Genomic DNA, 18,279 nt, shown 5'->3' with positions numbered 1-18,279 from the left:
ATGGAAGATATATACCATTCCACATAGTGCATGTCCAAAGTGATCCAAATCCTTACCTCATCTTACCTTACTCCACACCTTATCCTTGACTGCTATCCTTTGGGTATGTTATCAGAATTAAGGTCAGATTCAGGGATGCAATTAAGAGATGTTTCACATAAAACTTGGTAATAAATAGCAAAATGGCTAAATGTGAAAACTTCCTGGCATTAAATGGTTGCACTAGACTGAGTGGCTGGGTCAATGCCAACACAACTGAGCTATCACACACAATCCCTCAAAAGGACTATAAACTTGTTTTGGAATCTTTATCTCCACATGGCACAGAACCATTCTTTCTCAATGCCTGTGCTGGAATTTAACCGCTATCTGTCTCTTCCCTTACTATCAGCTATCACTTACTCTTGGCAACAAGTAGCCTGCCTACATCATCTTTCCCTCTTCAGTCACTTACAATCCTGGAAACCAGTTTGCAATTATTAAAATTATGTATAAAGAGTCTAACAAATTCAATAGCTTTTAAGGTTCCTGGCTTTACGAAAATTATTTTGATGCTCAGAAACCTTTTTGCTTACTTTTTAGTTTTAGATTATTTTCCACATAGAAGCTTGTGGTGCTTTATTACCATCCTGTTCTGCTACTGCCATGACTTGGAATATTTGATTCCTTCTATATGTCTGAATGGCTAATGTTTAACCACACATGTCCACGTTTGATCTGACAGCCCCTAAAAAGAACACCATGAGTTATTAGTTTATCGGAATCATATCTAAACTGCTAATCACACACACACACTGTGATGAATTCCCTGAGACATTCTCCATGTATATCTAATTTTAAGGTTATTTTTTCAAAGTAATACATACACATAATTTAAACAGTCAATAGTGTTAGAAGGCTTATGACAAACAAAAAAACCCCACAGCAGTCATTTAGTGAGGAGACAACCAGCTTCAATTCTTTTAGCTGTGTTCTTTATTTACCTGCATATTTTTAAACAGTATTTTACACTGCTTTACATCATTATTATAGACATTATCTGTTAACTTTTCACTCTCATTCCCCATTTTTTCCCATTCTCCCAACATAATTCTACCAAATTGTTGTCATGATGATGATTAAATATTTTTCACTTCTGGGTCAAGTAGTATTCAGTGACTACATTTCTTTCTTTACATAACTTGTTAATTTTCCTGAAGTTAACTTTACCACATGCTTTCATTTCCTTGGTTTTCTTTAAACTTATACCTAAGTATTCTCACACCCTTAATAGCTCTGATAAAAACAAATCTCAATATAATCTTCTATAGGGTCAAACCTGTTACTAAACCTATTATTCCCTTTTTTATTTCCCCCTGGAAGCATCGCTCCTGATGCCCACTGCCCTACTAAGTCTGCACAGCTATCATCCTGATATTTTCCTTTGTCATCATCCTAATGACTTCTTTGTTTCCTTCCTATGTTAGATCATTTATTTTATAGATCCCACACCTTCTACTTACTTGCTTCACATACTCTTGGGGCTTTACAGAAAGGTGTATGAGAAGCAAATTTAGAAATCTCAAGTCTGAAATGTCTTTATTTTGATGCCTAGATGAATGTTTGGGTGTAAAATTTTAGGCTGCACATAATTTCTCAAAAATGATGCTCACACAATGCAATTTATTACAGGAAAGACTAATAATCAAAATATGTATCACAATAGGGCTGGTTGAATTCACACAACAAAATATTATGCAGCCAAAAAAGGAAAAGTAGAAAAACTCCCTGAAATGATCCGCAGCATCTGTTGTTAAGTGAAAAAGTAAGGTACACAATACTGTATACAGTATGCTACATTTGTAAGACACGAAGGGAAATATCAATGTTTATACGCATGCACTCCTATTTTTAAAATGAATGACAACCAAAACCAAATGAAAATGTATACCTACAAGAGAAGGGAGACTACAGGGTGAGGGATGTTATTACTATCATTTTTTTTAACTTTGGGACGTGAAAATGTTTTATATAATTAATAAAGGAAATTAAAATGAAAATCAACAACAATCTCTAAAAACAGAAAAGAAACAAACCTAATTGTACATCAAGCTAACAGCAAAAATAATTATTTCAAGTAACTTTGGAACACAGTAGTTTGTGCATCCTTAATGGAAAATTTCCTAAGGAAAAACCATAAAAGAATCAAACTGTATTCAGCCATAATACTGTTATAAGAATATTGATATTATTTTGGAGCTACTATGAGTACAATAGGATAAAGTAAACAAGCAATTATGTTTATGTTCTTGGGAAACAAGGTTATCAATAAGAAAAATACACAAATATAAAACTAGAGAAGTAAATCTTTAACTTCACTTTTAAAACAAAAAAATTTCAAAGGTTTTAAAAACTTTAACTTATAACAATCTTTGCATTGGAGATATCAGTATTAACTCACAATGTATTTTTTCCCTTTCTAAAATTTACTTCCTGGAGAGGTGCCAAGACGGCGGAGTATGCAGACTCTGAACTCTTCTCCTCCCACAGACACAACAAATTTACAACTACTCTGGGAACAATTACCTCTGAGAGAGAAGTGAAAACTGGATTTAAAAAAAAAAACCCTGCAACAAGGGACAGTCCTGACTGAGGTGGAAAAGGACGAAACTCCTTTCTGGAGAGAAAAAAAGCCACCTTCGCGAGCCATGAAACTTCAAGGCCAGCCAGGAGCAATCCTAAGGTATGCAGCCTTCCCTGGAGGAACAGGGGCCCTGAGTAGGGGAGCATTACCACTATAAGCATTCTTTGGACTCAGCAGAACTGAGACGAGTCTCATAATATCTGGCTTTGCTGGCTACTAACAACAATAGGGAATACCCTGAGAAAAGCTTTTGGACATAAGGGAAAAAAGTTGGTTCTTCAAGGGTCCATGCACAAATTCACCCATTTTGGAAAGCAACAGAAAATCACAAGAAAGCGCACAGTCCTTTGCTGAAAAGAGAATAACCTGATAGGCTCTGGGTACATCTCAGTAAGAGATGAGACCCCTCCAGGGACTGAGACATTGGCAGCAGCCATTATCGTGACTGAATACAGGTGTGCTGATGCAAATACTGGCAGACACCATTGGAGTTCTTCCCCTGGACTGTTAGCCCAGGGTCTGCCCCACCCACTAGAGCACTGATTTAATCCAGCTCAGCCAGGGCAGGCAGCCCACCCTAGGGACTGGTCCCACCAACAGCAAGCCCTTGGGCAACTTGTGGGCCTGCACAGGCTGGGTGTCTGGATCCTCTGCAGCCAGACGAATGGGTCTGCCTCTGAGGGACAGGGCCTGCATGAGGAGCAGAAGGACTGTGTGGCACGTTGATGAAGTGTGTGGGGCCTCTGCAGTGGGGTGAGTGGGTCCAATTCAAGGGGTCAGGAGGCGCATATGGGGCAGGACTGCATTGACGGTGTGCGTGCCCCTGTGGGCAGTGGGACTTGTCAGTCACAGAAGACTTGTGCTTTTCAAACAGCCACATAGGGGATCAGCCCCACCTTTCAAAGCCTAAAACAATTAGGTGCTCCCATGCCTGGGGCCAGCTCCACTCAGCTGCAAGCCTGAGAGAGCTGATAACAGTCTTGCAGGCGGGATGCCTACAGTAATTATAAGCCCCTGAGCCTAGCAACCAGCCAAGGTGGGGGCCTACTCATTTAACAGAAAAACTGCAACAGGAATGTGCTATCAGACCTTGTAGCCAACTGTGCTGGGGCTCCCCATGCTCGATAAAGTGACTGGAGAGTCCACAGCAGCCATGTGCAGCTGAGAATTACAACCAGTCGGCCAGGGGGACAGCCTAGCCTCCCTGGGCACCCGCAACAAGAGCAACCCTGCCACAAGAGAAGGAGACACAGAGCCCACACAGGGGTCACTCCTGGAACATTTGGAACTGGTGATGAGGGGGTAGCACACTGCTGGGCGTCATGAAGCATCTCTTACAGAAGGCCACCTCTCCAAGATCAGAAGATGTAGGTGACCTGTCTAATACACAGATATAAGCACACAGAAAGAAGGAAGATGAGGAGGCAAAGGAATACCTTCCAAGTAAGGGAACAAGGACAAACCCCCAGAAAAGGAACTAAATGAAACAAAAATAAACAATCTATCTGACAAAGAGTTCAAATAAAGAGTCATAAGGATGCTCACTGATCCTGGGAGAAGAACGGATGAACTCAGTGAGAACATCAACAAAAAACTAGAAAATATAATAAAGAACCAATCAGAAATGAAGAATACAATAATAAAAATGAAAAATTCACTAGAGAGACTAGAGGTAGAGTAGATGATACAGAAGAATGGATCACTGAGCTGGACGAAAGACTAGAGGAAATCACCCAAGCTGAATAGATAAGAAAGAATTAAAAAGAATGAGGACAGGGCGCTGGCCCCGTGGCACAGCAGTTAAGTTCGCACGTTCCACTTCTCAGCAGCCCAGGGTTCGCTGGTTCGGATCCTGGGTGTGGACATGGCACTGCTAGGCAAAAGCCATGCTGTGGTAGGCATCCCATGTATAAAGCAGAGGAAGATGGGCATGGATGTTGGCTCAAGGCCAGTCTTCCTCAGCAAAAAGAGAGGATTGGTGGCAGATATTAGCTCAGGGTTAATCTTCTTCAAAAAAACGAAAAGACAATGTAACAACTGGGAGAAGATATTTGCAAACCATATAGCTGATAATGGCCTAATATCCAAAATATATAAAGAACTCATATACCTCAACAACAACAAAACAATCACCCAATTAAAAAATGGGCAAAAGATCTGAACAGACCCTTCTCCAAAGAAGATATAGATATGGTCAACAGGCACATAAAAGGATGTTCAACATCATTAGCTATCAGGGAAATGCAAATCAAAACTACAATGAGATACCACCTCACTCCTGTCAGAATGGCAATAATTAATAAGACAGGAAACAAGTGTTGGAAAGGATGTTGAAAGAAGGGAGCTCTCATACACTCCTAGTGGGAGTGCAAACTGGTGCAGGCACTATGGAAAACAGTATGCAGATTCCTCAAAAAATTAAGAACAGTTGTACGATATGATCCTGCTAATTTCACTGCTGGGTATTTATCCAAAGAACATGAAGACACAAATGCATAAAGATACTTGCACCCCTATGTTCACTGCAGCATTATTCACAATAGCCAAGACTTGGAAGCAACCTAGGTGCCCATCAAGGGACGAATGGATAAAGAAGACGTGGTATATATACACAATGGAATACTACTCAGCCACAACAATGAAATCTGGCAACTTGTGACAACATGGATGGACCTTGTGGGTATTATGCTAAGCAGAATAAGTCAGAGGGAGAAAGTCAAATACCATATGATCTCACTCATAAGAAGGAGAAGATAAAAACAACAACAATCATATAGAGACAGAGATTGGATTGGTGGTTACCAGAGGGGAAGAGGGAGGGAGGAGGGTGAAGGGATGATTAGGCACACGTGTGTGGTGATGGATTGTAATTAGTCTTTGGGTGGTGAACACAATGTAATCTACACAGGAATTGAAATATAATGATGTACACCTGAAATTTACATAATGTAATAAACCAATATTACTGCAATTTTTTAAAAAAAGTTCCATAAAAGAAAAATTTACTTTTTACTTTTAGCTCTGTTCATTAAAAAGTCCTAAAAGCAAATACAACCAAGTAACGGCATCAAGTCATGGTCTTCAAAATACCATTGAGCACTGAAAGAAACAAAAGTTCCTTGGAGATTTGACTTATTCCAAATCAGGGGCAGGAAATGGTAAAACGAGCCTTGTGCCTGAAAGCAAGGATGCCACTTAAATGACAGCATTTTTATCTGCTCCTGCATAGGCTAAAGATGTGACAATTAGATCACTGAAAAGAATGACTGCAATTGATTAAAATTCAAATATATAAAAACCCCTGCATTCACAACAATACTAAAAACACTCAGTTATCTCTGGAAGTTCTTAGGACTCATTACTGTAACAACAAAAAGGGAAAGAATCGAACATCTCTCTGTCTTTCCTGTATGGACTATATCTCAGGGTAAATATCAAGGAGATAACGAAAGAAAGTTCTTCTTTATATAATCACAGCTAAAGAATGCAGAAGGAATGGTAGAATAAAAAAAAAAATCACAATTTCGTAATCCTTAAAAAAATAACAGATCCAGGGAACGATCATCAGATACAGCAGACAAAACCATTAGGTAAAAGTGGAAACTTAGGACATATCCATCAAATGCAATGGATCCTGGTTTGAAACAACTCCTAAAAAGACAGTTTTGAGTTAACATGGAGAAAACTGAACACAGACTAAGTATTTGATAATATTAATAAATTATTGTTAATTTTGTTAGGTGTAATAATATTGCGGCTGTTTCTTTAAAATGTCTACCTGTTACAGATAAAACTAAAGTATTTAGGGTTGAAATGATACAGTATCTGGAATTTGCTTCAAAATACTAAACGTATGCATGCATACAGGAAAGGGTGATGTTGGCAACTTCTGAATATGGGAGATGGGTACAAGAATTATCATTATACTGTTCTCACTAGTGTGTGCTTGACGAATTCCATAAAAGCACAAGTCAATATATTTCTCTCAGCATTTTAAAGGCTTTGCACCAATGTCATTTAGACTCTGGTCTGTGGCTGTGGAGTTCAATGACAATTTTTATTCACAGACTTTATGATCTGTTTTTTCCCATCTGGAAGTTCTTAGGATCTCCTCTTGATCTCTAGTGAGTTCTGAAATTTCAGAATTAATGTCCCTTTCTATAAGTACGAGGACCTATCACTGTTTGCACCAAGCACTTGAAATCTAGTGACTGATGTCTTTAGTTTAGGTCTGGAAAATCTACATGTTTTGTTTCCTTAATATACTAATAAGGCTCTCCATTTCCGTTCTCTCTTTCTGGAACTCCTCCTACTGTTACATATTGAACCTCATATTAACCTCTAATTTTCCCTTTTCTCTCTTATTTTGTCTTTTGTTCTATATCCTGGGAGAGTTCAACAACTGTTTCTTCCAATGTTTTCACTGGATATTTTCTTTCTGCTATTGTACTTTTCATTCCAGGAACTTTCTCACCCACCTTCCCTATTTTCTTCTAGCACCCTTTGCTTTTATTAAGCAATATCTGTCTGAGGTTAATTATTATTTCCTCAAAGTTTTTGTGTTCCCTGCATGGCCTATTTCCTCTGAGTTTCCTTTTTTCTGTTGTGTGTCTCTCTTTTATATTGGAAACTTTCCTAAGATGGCTAATAATCCTTGGCTGTTTGTTCAACAGGTTAATAAGAAAAAGTTAATTATAAGCTCTGTGTATTCAAGTTAGATGTCAACTGGTGAACCTCAGGGTAGTAGCCCACTGGCATTTTTGTCGAGGTCTTCAAATATCAGGGCATATTAGGTCATTTTCCTGGAGTGGTTTAATTTCCCCAAGAAGGATCCCTCAATTCTGTCTGGGATATCTAAGCATGGAAGCCAGAAGTCTGGAGCCAAGCAGGGGAAGAACACTTGACATCCTACTGTTCAGTATGACTACTTTCACTTAATTCCCATCTTTAGTTTACATCTGACCCTTGCCCTACTCTGTCTGGAATCCTTCCGGTTCAGTCAGACAATATATTTCCTGTCTCCTGTGAGGTGGAAACATAGTAATACTTATTCAGATTTTTTCAAACAATTCCTCTGTTTACAGCCCCCAACTATATTCTGTGGTACTAGCGCATCTAATTCCTGAGACTCTCCAGGGTTTTACAGATCAAACAAGTTGTTTTTCATCAATATCATGTAGGTAACCTTAGGCTCTCAGGTTTGATATTCTTCCTAAGTCATTTTATTCTTTCTCATCCGATTTTTAACTCAAGGGTTAGAGATATCTCTAGCTTTCATTAAAGATGGAAATAGTATTTCAACTTTTTGTTCTGTTGGTGATTTTCATGAGACAGATGGAAACTTCATTATCCATCTTGAAACTGGAAACCCTCTATTTTCCTTTACATAAACAGTGATTTATTAGTGCTAAAGCATTATGATAAGAATTTAACAGCAAATTTAAGTAAATCTTGACTTCTCAATGACTTTCATTACAAAAATTAGAGAAAAATTTCACAGGAAAGTTGATATCCCTTCTTCCGAACATAGTAATATGCAGTAAACTATTAAAAATTACATTGATTTAAAAAAAATCTAACTTTATGATCAAAAATATTATTAGTTAGGTCAACGATAATTTGAGAGTATAGCATCAGATTTTTGGAAGGGAGTCATGGAAAATGAGACTGGAAGGATAAGTTAAAGCCAGATTATGAAGAATTGGATGCCAGGAAAATAGTAATAAATTGAGCATTTACTAAGTGTGAGTGTGCAAAATGTTCTGCACACATTATCTCAACTGATTGTTTATAATCCTTTGTGACAGGCATTATTATCCTCACCTTTCCAGAAAAGAAACCAAAGCTTAGAAATATTAAGAATTTTGCTCATGGTCACAGAGCTATTAGGTAAAGGAGTTGACATATGAGCCAGTAGCTTCAATTTCAGGTCCTAAGAAACTGAAAAATATTAGAGAATTAAGGAAATGAACAATAACCTTTGTCTGCACAAAGAAATATCAGAATAAGTGCTAAAGAATGGATTGAGGATAAAGTGGGAGAGGGAAAAGAGATTGTAGATTAATTAGGAGACTGTTAATAAGAGTATACAAGGGCCTGGACTTGGGCAGTAGAAATGTCTTTTCTGAAACTTTATCATAGACTTTTTGAAGGGAGATAATAAAAGCACATTGAGAATTATAGTTCTTGCTTAGTAAGAGAGGCTTCTCAGAAACAGACAGGTATAATCACATTGCATGCATACCTGGTTGTCCTTCAAGCCACTGACAAATATTAGATTCTTCATTCCTGGGCACATAGAAGAATTGTGCTTTTCTGCCCACACAAAATTAAGTATGGCCACATGATTTACTTTGGCCTAGAAAACATGAGGAGAAGCAACTTGCGTCACTTCTGAGCAGAAGCTTTAAGAGTCAACACTTGGTACACAATGCTCTCTTTTTATCCTCTACCACAGGGACTTAAGGTATACCGATTTATAGGTACACTACATCAAATAATGGATAGTTGTTAGACTGTGGTCCAGTAAACCCAACAAATTAATAGTTAGTGATTATAATTTATGAGTGATTTTATTAACTATGTAATCTGAGGAGCAGAAAGAAAAAATGAAGAAAAATGAACACAGTTTAAGAAATTTGTGAGACACCACCATGTATAACCAACATATGTATAATGGGAGTCCTAAAGGAAAGGCAAGAGAAAGGAGCAGGAAGAATATTTGAAGAAATAATGGTTGGAAAATGTCCCAAATCTGATAAAGACATGAATCTAACCATCCAAGAAGTTTAGCAAACTCTAAGAAGGATAAATTTAAAAAGATCCTCAACAAGATACATTGTAATCAAACTACTGAAAGACAAAGAGAGAATCTTGAAAGCAGCAAGAGAAGTGACTCATGTGGAAGGGATCCTCAGTAAGATTTGCAGCCAATTTCTCATCAGAAACCATGGAGGCCAGTGGGATGAAATATTTCAAGCGCTGAAAGAAAAAAAGGGAAGAATTCTATATCCAGAAAACTATCCTTCAAAAATAAAGGAGAAATTAAAGGATTCCCAGATAAACAAAAGTTGATGGATTTTATCCCAAGTAGTCCAGAACTATAAAAAACACTACAGAGTCCTTCAGGTTGAAATGAAAGGAGACTCACTAGACAGTAATACAAAGCCATATGAAAAAGCAAAGAACACTGATAAAGGTAACTACATTGGTTAAATATAAAGCCAGGAGTATTGTATTTTTGGTTCAGAAATCCACTTTTTTAACTATATGATTTAAAAGACTAATGCATAAAACAGTAATTATATAGCTATGATATGGGCACACAATGTATAAATATGTAATGTGTAACAATAAGAACACAAAAGAGGAGGGACAAAGATGTACAGGAGCATAGCTTTGGTATGCTATTGAAGCTAAGTTATTAATTCAATCTAGGTTGTTGTAAGTCTAAGATGTTAATTGGAATCCCCAAGATAACTACTAAGAAAACAGCTAAAACATATACAAGAAAAAGAAATGAGAAGAGATGCAAAATGGTACACTGCAAAAAATCAATTAAACACAAAAGAAGGCAGTAATGGAGCAACTGAGGAACAAAAATGATACAACGCATCAGAAAACAAATAGCAAACTGGCAGAAGTCTTTCCTTATCAGTAATTATTTTATATGTAAATGGATTACACACTCTAAGCAAAAGGAAGACCTTGTCAGAATGGTTTAAAAGAACATATGATTCCATTTCAAAGTTTTCTAAAGGAGACTCACTTTAGATCCAAAGACACAGATAGGCTGAAAGTTAAAGGATGGAAAAAGAAATTCCATGCAAATAGTAACTAAGAACTGGGTGGTTACAGTAATATCTGAGAAAATGTTTTAAACCAAAAATTGTTACAAGAGACAAAGAAGGACAATATATACTGATAAAAGGGTCAAATCCACTAGAAGATATCACAATTATAAACAGATACACAGCTAACAACAGAGCCCCAAAACACATGAAGAAAATACTGAAAGAACTAAAGTGAAAAACAGATAGTTCTACAATAATGGTTGGAAATTTCAATACCCCACTTTCAATAATGGATAGAACTACTAGACAGAAGATCAGTAAGGAAATAGAGAACCTGAACAACACTGTAAGTCACTTAGATGCAAAACACATACTGAATATTCCACCCAACAAGAGAACACACATTCTTTCTCAAATGTACATGGAACATTCTCCAGGATAGAACGTATGTTGGGCCACAAAAATGTCTTAATAAATTTTAAAAGACTGAAATCATAAGAAGTATCTTCTCTGACCACAGTGGAATGAAACTAGACATCAATAACAGAAAGAAAAGTAGAAAATCCACAAATATGAGGAAATTAAACAACACTTCTTAAACAACCAAAAGGTCAATGAAAAAAAAGGGAAATTTGAGACTAATGAATATGAAAACACAACATCATGGGATGCAGTGAAAGCAGTACTCAGAGGAAAATTTATAGCTAACATGCTTACACTAAAACAGAAGAAACATCTTAAGTCCATAAGCTAACTCTACACCTTAAGGATTTAGAAAAAGAAAAGCAAACTAAACTCAAAACTAGCAGAAGGAGGTTGGAGTGGATTAAAGACTGGAGTAGATATGATCAAAACAGAGAATAGAAAAACAATAGAGAAAATCAATTAAAGCAAAAATCGAAAAACCTAAGGAAAAAAGAGAGAAGATTCAACTTGCTAAAATCAGAAATGAAAGTGGGGACATTACTACAGACCTTAGAGAACTAAAACTATTATAAGAGAACCCACATAGTTAGTGAATCCACATATTTAGTTAACTTGAATGCCCTTCTTTTCTGAACACATACCAATTGTCTTAAATAACCAGAGGAGGCAGATTACATTTAATAATCCAAAAGACAAGCTAGACATTAGTAACAACTGAAACTTATTAAGAAGCTACTAACACATTTTTCTCCTTTTATAGCATAAAAAGTAACTCAAAAAGTAGCTTTTCCAAAGTCACTGCCAGTAAAAAGTGGAACCTGGATTGGAATCCAGGTGCCTCTAATTTCAAATGCCATTCTCTTCTCCACATCTATAAACTGCTGTATATTTATTCGAGGCAGTAACACCAGTCCAATATCATAAGAAATAAGGAAAAATGAAATTAACCCAACTTGAGAAGTTTTACTTTACTAATGTATTCTTCATGAATTAAAAGTAATGTCTCCCAGTTTGGCATTCATGTCAATGAGTGGCCCCTAAAGGGCAATGAAACATGAAATTCTCTCATAAGGCAGGTCAACTACTAGTCAAACTTCTCATAGCCTTGAGGAGGGAGTACTTTGCCATCAAATTGACAAAAATGAAAAATCAAACTACAGTGCTCAAAACATATCATAAAAATTATAGAGAAGTCTTAAAAGAAAAAAAATCGCCCCTAATATACGTTAAGTATGCTTTGAAGGGCTAAACAAGGTGATACAGAAAACTGTCACTACCAATTAAATTCAACAGGCATTTACGTCAGCAAAGTCTATTGTCCAGGAGATCTCAGATACTTTAAGTGCCAGTTACAGAAAATAATAATGTGGCAGGTAACCTGATGGACTGGAGAAGGGGGGAGACAAACAGAAACTTCAGGAGTACAGCTAATTATACAATGTTCTTCCTAGCAACATAACTTACCTAAGGCCTATCTTTCCTTCCAGATGTAACTCAAATCTCCTTATCTACAAAACTTCCCCCAACAACTTAGCACTTTCCCCTGAAACGCTATTACCATTTTTGGAGACATTCACTCACTTGGCATTTGCCACTTTATATTGCCATTAATTTTAAATACTTCTCTCTTCATTAGCATCTTATATCTTTTCAGCACCAGGATAGCTAGTGTCTTACAAATTATAGTAAATATACCGTAAGTATTTGATGATGATAATGAAGAATTTCATTCCAGATCTTCAAATCTTTTTTTCCCGTTTTATTGAGGTATAATTGACATAGAAGGCTGTATAAATTTAAGGTGTACAACATAATGATTTTATATATGTATATACTGTAAAATGATTACCACAATAAGATTAGTTAACATTTATCACCTCACATAGTTACAATTTTTTTTTCCCTTGTGATGAAAACTTTTAGCATCTACTCTCTTACAACTCAGTTTTTCAAATTTTAAAATGATCTAGGGAGTCCTGGCAGTCTTAGGTCAATTCTGGGATCAAGAGGCTTTGGTTCTCCAACCACAGTTCTCAAAAGGCTCAGAATGGTTTCTTTCCTCAAAGTGCATACCTAATATTTCATCATCTGCAGTCAACACAACTGTTTACTAGAATATTAACACTGAAAGTATTTCTGGATAAAATAAAATAATGGTATCTTGGATGTGCTAAAACATACTCCAGTGGAAAAAAGCCTTAAAATTGTTCACACTAACTGATAGGCACACAGATGATCACTCAATTATCATACTAATATGATATTGTCACCAGCCATGGACTCCAACCTGCTTCTCTTGTCTTGCCTAAACTCTAACCTTTTGTGTTTGACCTAATTCTCTTACCTTCTTGAAAGGTGCAGATGTTGCTTTCTTTATGAACTTTGGGGTCTTGAGCTTATGTGGTTTCAGCTATGTTCCAGGAAGAAGCTCTAAGAGACAACGGCCCTGGACCCAACCACTCTGAACCAGACCAGACTGGCCCAGAACGCAACCAAAAGAATGATACCTGCACAAATAGACAGAGAGTTGTACTAAAGTAACCTTGCCCTCATTAACATCGTAAATTCTCCTCCTCTGGGAGGGGTGAAGCAGCCATTTTGAGATCATGTGATGTATGTAAAAGCATGATTTCAAACCACATATGCAAGCTTATGCCTATCTCTACGTGTGATGATGAAACTTCCTCTTTGAATATTCATTCCCTACCCCAAATAAAGGTACCCACCTCCCCATACTCAGGGAGCCATAGTTTGTGAAATTAATGCCTATGGTCTCCATTTTATTTGCTGCACGTTGTAAATAAAATCTATACTTTGTGTGACAACTACTTCTGGTGCAATTTAACTCGCCAACAAGAGGACTCACATTTGGTCTGGTAACAAAACTACAAAAAAACCTGGATAAAATATATGAAACAACCATATTCAGACATTGGATAACAGGTAGCAGAGGACTGTGATTCTGAGTGAAGGGAGACAAACAAGGTTTTCTGGTAGAAGTCACTTTCCAGACTACTATGCAGGGTGGGAGAATTCAAGCAGAGTATGGCAGTCTCATTGAGGAGAAAAAGATTAAAGTTCAGAGAAGCAGAAGCAGCTACTCAAGGAACAGAGTACCAGAGAGGTGGGAGATATAGAGAAAGAGCCCTAGAAACCTGCAGGGGTTCCCCAAGAGTCTTGCTGAATACTAAGCTATGCAGGTATATGGTGAAATCTCACAAGGCCAGCAAAAGACTAACTACCAGGGTTTTAGGCTGCACAGTTCATCAAGGGCTAGGACATTCCTGTTCTAATCAGCCAGAGTGAAGAGACCTCATTAAAGACCCAGGACATTCAGTAGAGAGCTCAGAAGAGCTAAGCTAGCCTAGAGTAAAGGTTGAACCCACTCTAAAAACATACAAACATCCTTCCTTCAGAAGGATCAAGAAGATCTCCAATTTAACTGTCACCCAAAACAAACCTCAACACTCTTTAAAGGAAAAGAATAAAAATCAGACAATTATGTAATACAATGTCCATCATCCAATCTAAAATCAGTAGATATGTGATACAACCCAGTAATTCTACTCCAGGGTATTTATTTACCCAAGAGTTATAAAGCTAACTGGAGAGTGAAATTGGATTGGAATCTAAAAAAGCAGACAAGGTTCACAACTTCATTTTTTAGTCTTTACATGTCTCTAATTGTTTGTTTTTATAAGAATGTATTCATGGATTACCAGTATAAATTTTTAAAAAGTACAATGGGGAGGCCAGCCCAGTGGCACAGCGGTTAAGTTCGCAAATTCCGCTTTGGCGGCCTGGGGTTCGCCAGTTCAGATCCCGGGTGCCGATATGGCACTGCTTGTCAAGCCATGCTGTGGTAGGTGTCCCACATATAAAGTGGAGGAAGACGGGAACGGATGTTAGCTCAGGGCCAGTCTTCCTCGGCAAAAAGAGGATTGGCAGCAGTGAGCTCAGGGCTAATCTTCCTCAAAAAGAAAAAAAAAGTGCTATGGGTTTGTACATGCGGAATCAGCTATTTCTTGGGCACAAGAGAGGATAGGAAGGTTGAGGGCAAACATTTATAGATAAGATGTATGACTTGAGCTTGAGAACTAAGTCAGATAGCTTTCTTACATAAACAAGTGGGTGAGGCATACCAAGTACAGCAAATACATAAAAAGATGAATTAAATTTCATAGGAATTGTGGGTTTAATATGCTAGAGATACAGGAAAATTAGGTTCTACATGCCAGGCCACAGTTCTTGGTCTTTATTGTGTGGGGATTGGAGAGCAACAAAAATTTATAAGATAAGATATATTTCTATATCTCAAAATATAGAAAACTCCTAAAACTCAACAACAAAAACAACCTGATTCAAAAATGGTCAAAGGACTGAAATAGACATTTCTCCGAAGATATACAAATGGCCAATAGGCACATGAGAAGATACTCAATATCACTAATTATTAGGGAAATGCAAATCAAAACTAAAATGAGATACCACCTCTTACTCACTAGGATGGCTACTACCAAAAAAGAAAAAAAGAAAACATCAAATGTTGGTAAAGATGTAGAGAAATTAGAACCCTTGTGCACTGTTGCTGGGAATGTGAAATGGTACAGCTATTGAGGAAAACAGTATGGCAATTCCTTAAAAAATTAAAAATATGGGGTTGGCCCCATGGCAAAGTGATTAAAGTTCTGCGTGCTCCACTTCCACAGCCCAGGTTTTCAGGTCCGGATCCCAGGCATGGACTTACTCCACTGATCAGCCATGCCATGGAGGAATCCCACATACAAAGTAGAGGAAGACTGGCACAGATGTTAGCTCAGGGCTGATCTTCCTCACGAAAAAAATAATTAAAAGTAGAATTATTGTATGATACAGCAATTCCACTTTGGGTTATATATCCAAAGGAACTGCAATCAGAGTCTCAAAGAGATATTTGAACACCCATGTTCATAGCAGCATTATTCACAATAGAGAAAACATGGAAGCAACGCAAGTGTCTATCAACAGATGAATGGAAAAGCAAACTGTGGTATATACCTACAATGGGCATTACTCAGCCTTAAAGGAAGGAAATTCTTTTTTTGCCCTCCCCAAAGCCCCAGTACATAGTTGTATAGCTTAGCTGTAAGTCATTCTAGTTCTTCTATGTGGGATACCACCACAGTATGGCTTGATGAGCGGTATGTAGGCCCATGCCCAGGATCTGAACCGGCGAACCTCAGGCTGAAGGGAAACACTTAACGACTCCACCACAGGGTCGGCCCCAGGAAGGAAATTCTGACACAGGCTACAAAATGGATGATCTTGAGGACATTATGCTAAGTGAAATGAGCCAGTCACAAAAACATAAATATTGTATGATTCCAGTTTCATGAAGTGTAACTATACACTTAAAAATGGTTATGATGATGTTATGTTATGTGTATTTTACCACAATAAAAAAAACTGGAAATTAAAGTTTACTGGTAAGACCTTTCCGAAATAATTGATTACTCCAGAAAGTACTCATGTATAATGTTAGTGGTTTTGTATCTTTAGATCCAGGTGTTGAAATGATTTAGAATAAAACTAACCTAGACTTAAAAAAAAAAAGTTTGAGACAGGAATCACATCACCAAGTCTCTGTTTTGAAAAATAAATCTGGTTATGAATGCAAAGGACAGATTTCAGTATGCAGGAGAAAGAGACTAGAGGAAGAGAATGAGTCAGTTAATAAGCTTTTCAATAGGCAAGGAGAGGCCATGAAGGCCCCAAAGAGACAAGTGAGAGTAAAATAGAGAGAGGCAAATTCTAGAGACACTGGAGAGTTGTAAGCAATTGATACAATCTGATTACTGAACAACTACGAGAAGTGCAGAAATAAAAGTCACAAGGTGTTCAACATCATAGAGCTCTATAAAAGATCACGGTAACTGCAATAAATTTTACAAAAGCAATAGCATGTTTGGCTTGGTATGGAGGAAATGAGTTAGGTTTAGACATGGTGAATTTGAGGCTCCCTACAGGGACATCTAAATGGACTGATCCTGGAAAGGTGGGCCTGAAGCTCAAGAAAGTGGTACTACATTAAAGAAATAGACCTGGATCTCATCCACATATGTTGATTAAAGCCAGGAAGAACATGCAGAATGGAAGAGAATTCAGAACAAAACCCTAGGGAACACTAAAGCATTATTTTAGGTATTATATAGTAACTTAAGGTGTTGATTTAAACCTAATTGCATCTTTATGAAGTAAATGGCAGTTCCTCATTTGGAGGAATTAACTCCATTTTCACATAAGTAAAAAAAAAAACTCAAAAAAAGTAAGCAACACAATCAATTCAGAAAGCCCCTGAAAAATTTTATGTAGGGAAATGGCAGGCAAATTTTATGTCAGAAAATTCACTTAGGAGAAAACTGTAAAAGGTGGGTTAAGAAGACATTACAATAATCCAGGAGAAAAGTGACAAAACCCAAACTAAAGCAGTGTTGCTGGGAATTAGGAAAAGACATGAGGGATACATACAAGGTAGAATACACAGAATATATAGAAGGTAGAGTATACTATACTTGTTGATAGAGACTGACTACTGGAGTTATTAAGTGGTTGTTAGTGCTGTTGAGTTGATTACGACTCCTAGTGACCCTGTGTACAGCAGAGAGGAACTTGGCTGGGTTTCTGCACCATCCTCTCACGTTCTGGTGCTGTATCACACAATGCTCTGCTATTCATAGAGTTTTCATGGCCAATAGTTTCAGAAGTGGGTGGCCAGGTCCTTCTTCCTAGTCTGTCCAGTCTGGAAGCTCTGTGAAACCTATCCACCATGGGTGACCCCCTGCTGGTATTTGAAATACTGTGGCAGAGCTTACAGCATCACAGCAATACCCAGCTGCCACAACAGTCTGACAATCGACTGACAGGTGGTGTGGTTCTCTGATGGGGAAACGAACCCAGGGCATGGCAGTTGGAGTGCTGAATCTTAACCACTAGACTAGCCCCACAGCAGGAAGAGCAAATAAACTCAAGTAAATGGTAGTGCCGTTTACAAAAAAAGAGAATTAGTTATAGGCTTTCCCGATGAAGTTACTTAAAAAATCAGAATGCAATTTTTTGCTTTTATGCTGAATAAAAAATTTCCCCCTTCTGACTTTTTAACTATAAGTTATTAGATAGGACCTAAAATTTATTCACAATATCTTCTTAATAACTTTGTTACTTGCTAAATCTCACCAATCTAGAATGCTCTTCCCCTGGGTGTATGTTTTATTTCCTCATATCTTTTAGACCTTTGTAAATGTCATCTTTTCATGGAAGACCGTGACCACTCTACACGTGGTGTTCCCACTCCCTATTCCCTTTCCCTGCTTTATTTTTCTCCACAGAATCTATCACCTAATTTGTAATCTATTTTACTTACTTATCATCTACTAGAAGAACATAAGCTCTATGAGTCGA

At 37.5% G+C, this 18,279-nt stretch overlaps 1 protein-coding gene across 8 annotated transcripts in view; it reads right to left on the bottom strand.

Moving 5' to 3' along the window:
• RIC1 (RIC1 homolog, RAB6A GEF complex partner 1) overlaps positions 1 to 18,279 on the bottom strand; it is a 145,211-nt gene that overhangs the window by 52,500 nt on the left and 74,432 nt on the right. The gene's annotated exons all lie outside the window — the stretch shown is intronic.

This window comes from Equus caballus, chromosome 23 (assembly GCF_041296265.1).
Source record: "Equus caballus isolate H_3958 breed thoroughbred chromosome 23, TB-T2T, whole genome shotgun sequence".
NCBI classification, from domain to species: domain Eukaryota; kingdom Metazoa; phylum Chordata; class Mammalia; order Perissodactyla; family Equidae; genus Equus; species Equus caballus.
This window is presented reverse-complemented; position numbering and strand designations above follow the sequence as displayed.